Here is a 5,722-nt window from a genome sequence, read left to right as displayed (position 1 = left end):
GAAATTTGAGCTGATGGCCTCATCTGTCTTGGCACTTCTACAACTCAAACTAACTGTCAATTTGAAAATGAATTTTACACTAAAAATACTTTTATATTCCATTCTGGAAGTATTAATTTGAATGGCAGTTTGTACTGACTTTACTCTCAGGGCTCAACAGTTGTTGTTTTGTTGTTTTTTTGACATTTCTTAGCTTGAGTTCTGCCTATAGACATATGGTGTCAGGTCGCTGCCTCAGGCAGACAGTTGGAGGACTGCCAATAAAGAAAGGAAGAAGAAAATGATTGTAATTAATTTGAAATGTCAGGTCAGTTTAATAAAAACTGACATTGAGATCCTATTGTGACATTGCAGACCTGCTGTTTCCGTGGATGGATCTGAGTCTGACTTTTTCCTCTTCGGTGATACCAGTCTGGGACATGACGACCGGGGAGGCAGAGAAAACAACTGAATCAGGCCTTCTTCACACTGTAGGTGGAAATGAATTGCATATAATTTGAATATCTGCCAATATGTCTGTGGTCTAAGCAGACTGATCTCCTTTCTCCTTTGCCGTTCTGTTTTTCAAAATTCCATAACACCTGTAATTCATCCCATGGCTTGATTTTACAGTAAGACTCCTAAAGCGTCATCAGGCTCGGTTGATTTTCCGTACAAATCCAAACAAACAGGCCAAGCTAAGACGATTCCTCTGGATAGCAACTCTGTGCACCACTCAAAATGCTTCATACAATTACAGCTGAGGATTGTGTTAGTGACTGCAAGTAGTCAGTAAAAACTAGCTGCAGCACAGCTGATCAGGGCCTCCAGTCTGATGTTAGTCTTGCGGGCTAAATTGTCTAGATTATTTTTTTGGTAGCCGAATCACATCTCACATGTGCACATGTCGGGGGGGTGAGATGGAGGGGGCAATTTGTAGCTTATTTAGAGTTAAGCTGTCCGAAACACAAGCAAACAAAAAAGGTGAATACATTGGAACTTGAAGTGTATACCTCACCCAAGACATTTTGTCTTGAGCCACTTCTCCTGCTTCACCTCATGAGACGATCAATGGAATCTCGATCTAACAACCAGTCCTCAACGTGAGCGTCGCGGTTGTTAAAAAACATGTCGTGATCAACCTGAATCTGCATGAAGCGATTAAAAAAAAAGACGTGGGGGTAAAATTCTGCTAAATGTTGTTAAACTGCCATCATGATAGCGGTTGTGAACACTTTCAGTTTAGGCGTAGACGAGTCTGGAAGGAGGTCGCTGCATAAATAGTTTTTGAATACTGAATATTGATGTAGTCACACTTTGACCCATCGCAACCACCCAATAAGAGCTGCCAACGATGACTGTCCTGAAAATCTAACTTCACACTGAATAAGTAATTGCTTGTAATAATAACTGGGGCTCTTCTGATCAAATGTTTTAGCACGTTCTTGTGAGTGCAGAGGGCAGGAATGTTGATGTGTAAATGAATGAATAAATAAAATCCTTTCAAAACATGCAGAGCATTTCCCCTTATGTCCTTTCCTCATGGTTTTAAAAGCAATTTTCCCATCAGTATGCACTTTAACAACAGTGACCCTTAGATTTTCCTTTTTAAAAAAAAAAAAAAAAAAAAAAAACGAAACTCTAAAACAGAAAAGACAATCACTTATTTCATCACAAATAATGAGAGCTTGGTGCAAAATTCTTGTAAATGTTACATTTTCTTACTTGGTAAGAAAACAAAAAAAAAGAAAGAAAAGAAAATCTTACGCAACTTTGTACAAAAACAGAATGGAATGTGAACGCCGGGGACAAAAAAAAAAAATCACAACATAGGGCTAAAGTGACTGCATCACCCCAAATTTATATATTCTTTGAGAGGGAGGCGCGGAGGGAAAGCAGAGAATTTGAAAGGCAGCGATGCGGCGGTGGATGAGCTGACGCTCGGAGCCTCGGCACAGTGAAATCCAATCCCTCACAGTGAGACAAATTGTTCCATTAGCGACTCGCTGTCCTTTCAATTTCTCAGCCTGTTGATTAATAGCTAAAGAGCACTGTCTGTCACAACGGGGGTCTAACCTGGCATGTCTTCCCGGGCTACTCCGCAGCCAAGGCCCCGTATAATGAGTCCATGCCCCCGGCAGCAGATTGCTTTCATGCTCCTATTTTCTGGGCTTTTCTTGCGCTCGCCATGCGGAGATGCACAAATCCAACACACACTCTTCGTGCCCCTTTTTTTTTTCTACGCTGAAAAGTCGAAATTTCTGCAACGAGAGGGGGTGAGAGCGGGACGGTGACGCCTACACAAATGAAAATCATGTCAGCCCCGAGTCACTCTGGACAGCACATAGGGATGGCACTCTGGGTTTGAAGACATGGACGTGTTGTTGCCCTCAGCTGTGGCGGTGGGTTGACGCACAATTAGTTCAGGTTGGGATTCCGTGCAGTGGATATGGTTGGAAAAATTAGAGGGTGACATTTTTGGCCAGATAGATTTATTGACGATGTTTATTGTACCAGTGTTGCAGGAGAGCTCAGGTCAATGCAGAGTTGAGGTGATGGTTTCCTAGTTTTAAGTACTTAGTTGGAGTTGAAGAGCACAATTGGATATTTACATTGATTTTCCCTGTAAGGAAAAACTTTTTATCTCACACTTGTTACGACTGTTGGATAAATTTGACTTATTCCAGAGGGCATTTTCTATTAGACCATCACTTTAAATGGAAATAAGAAAGAAAAAAAAAAAGTTAATTTTCCAGTCAAAATCAATTCATCTGAAGGGACAATAATAATGCCAAGAAGGAGTACATTTCGAGAATGGGCTACAACTGAATGATCATTGTCGTATCCCAAGCCATTGCGCCTGTTTTCCCTCTTGCTGGATAACCAATCCTGCCACAACGTTCCAGTGGTTTCACTGGGATCATCAGGAGCTTTCTATGCATGAGACGGACGGTTGTACGCATCCACAGCAAGAGGAAATGGGAGAAAGCAAGGATAAACCAATTGGCTGTGGCTGAGACGTTGGGTAATACTTCAGTGTCGGGGTGGAATGCTAATGCTGTTTTGGCTCTGGATCAATGGTCCTGTAGAGACGGACAGCTGGCTCTCTCTCTCTCTCTCTCTCTCGCGAACCCATTTTCAGTAATCGTTTTGCAAAAAACTCCTTGAAACAGTGCATTTGTACATTGAAACAGGACGCAAAGCGTTGCTGTGCTGCTCCCTCACAAAGTCCTTCGATGGAAACGCCCATAAGAAAAGCAGCAGCTTGTTATCAGATTAGAAGACATTCAGCCAATTAAAGTAGAGGCCTGGCTGTTCATTAGCGAGTTCACATACATTTGAGGCAACTCACAGGGGACAGATTAACCCGAGGCTAGAATCCAGCCAGATCCGCAGCTACGATCAAAACTCCTGTGTGTTCTGTCAGCTCAGCTTCACAAAGCACGCCAAGAGAGACAGACACCTTTATCACAAAGATTGCATTGCATTCTGTATATCACAATTATAGAAATTGCCCATTTGAAACAGTGGAGCTGCAGACAATTCAGAGACTATTTAAAGCAAAATAACAAATCGTTGAACGGCCACAAAGTTTGAATCCGCTAAAACTTCAAAAAGAGTTCAAAAGAGGAACATTATTGCTGTTCTTTGTTGCACGAGAGCTCAAATTGGTTATAGATCATTTTAGTTATCGTGTGTGCCCTGGTTATTTCTGCCACACTCATAGTTTGATCTTTGGTGATGCATTTTTTACACTCATTTAAAACAAACCGCATTTTATGTGCCTGACTTTAACACAGACTGCAGCTTTATTCCTTCAAACAAACAAGCTGAGCATTTGCTTAACCATGTAAGGCTTTCATGCTTTAATGCAATAAGCATGGTCTTAACACGTTTAAACAAATGTGATACTTTAGAATTACTGGACAAAACAAAAGGCAAAACGACCTTAAGTACTATGTAATTTTCATGCTAAATATGGCTGAATGCTGTGCCATGGAAATTGCATTTTAAAGAGCTAAAGATAAATCAATCTAATAAATGTTTTGGAACTGAAATCGTATAGATGAGTCATTTCTTGCTAAGTTTTGGAGTCAAGATGCAAGAATCTTTCATGCATCGTGACTCTCCTTTCTTTTTTTTAATGGCGGGCCTGAGTGACTCATAAAACGATTGTCTGTTGGTGGGTGGAGGTGCTGTTTTAATGAGTGTATAAATCACCAGAAAGGGGTGGCAGACGAATAAAACCCCCTTCTGCCAAGACAAGAGGACGATACATGAAGATAGCATAACAGGAAGAGGACTTCACTTCCTGGTTTACATGGTAGGATTTACGGGTCTAATATATATATATATATATGTATATATATATATATATATATATATATATGTATATATACATATATATATATGTATATATATATATATATATATACATATATATATATATATATATATGTATACATATATATGTATATATATGTATACATATATATGTATATATATGTATACATATATATGTATATATATATATATATATATGTATATATATATATATATATATATACATATATATATATACATATATATATATATATATATATATATATATATATATATATATATATATATATATATATACATGTATATATATATATATATATATATAGGTCTTACATGAGTGACACATGTAAAGTGTTTGGACTGCCACACATCATTCGCGTACTGCTGGCGGATTGATTGTACAAAGCCAGCCACTTACAGACCGCCATAAGCCCTCACTCACAGATGAATTGCTCTCGCTCCCCTGAAATGGAAAATCTATATGTGACAGATATAATCAGCGGGTCTGTTCTGAGCCAAATAGCACAACTCCTCAAAAACACTGTAAAATCATGAAAAGAACCATTTTATTTGAGGCACAGGAAACCCGGTGCTCACTGACGTGCTACACTCCAAGGCTCCTTACGGTAACCTGAGTCAAACTCATTTTGACCCTTCCTCTGAGACCACTTTGGGAGACCCTAATCATGGGATTGTCCCCTGGACAACACAACCTTCATGATCACAATGGGTATGCAAACCCTTCCATCGCCCTGATCTGGAGACTCATGGAATCATGGGACAGGGATGGTTTGAGCATCTGATCTGGATGAAGTCGCTGGAGGGATTTTACTGTAAATCCCACCTGGCCAGGGAGGCCCTGAGGGTCCTCTAGGCGAGCGTTGCTTTGGAGCGGAAGACCTGCGGCCGCAACCCCAGTCTGGATAAAGAATGGATGGTTAAAAACACCTTAAGAATTTCAACAGCTCGACAGGATGGATAGGCAAAAAGAGACTTTTAAATTTTAATGGTACAAAAGTGGGTGTCAATACAAAACTTGCTAGATTTTGGTTTGTGTCACTCTGACACGAAGCCTCCGCTGGTGAATGTTTGCAGAAAATTGCTTCCATCGTTCTCTTGGTTATCCACTTAGTGGTAAAATCCACTGATCTTATCAGACAGAGTCAAGGTCACGGTTAACGATGGAATGACTCCTGTCTATCTTAGTTAAATCGTAGTTATGGGCCTCGCACATGTTTTAATTGAATATGGGATTAATGATGTTAATATCCTGATTTGTGATTGCTGGATTTGTACTTGGTGCCTTTGTGTTTTTACAGCAGACAAACTTCACCAGTTTTTATGCCACAATATATGATTACCAAGGTAAATTGAGGGTAATACCTGCATGCAACATGCA

This window comes from Nelusetta ayraudi, unplaced genomic scaffold (genome assembly GCF_046127955.1).
Source record: "Nelusetta ayraudi isolate G7.1 ecotype Tasmania unplaced genomic scaffold, CSIRO-AGI_Nayr_v1 ptg000042l, whole genome shotgun sequence".
Lineage (NCBI taxonomy): Eukaryota > Metazoa > Chordata > Actinopteri > Tetraodontiformes > Monacanthidae > Nelusetta > Nelusetta ayraudi.
Note: the sequence above shows the minus strand (reverse complement) of the source record.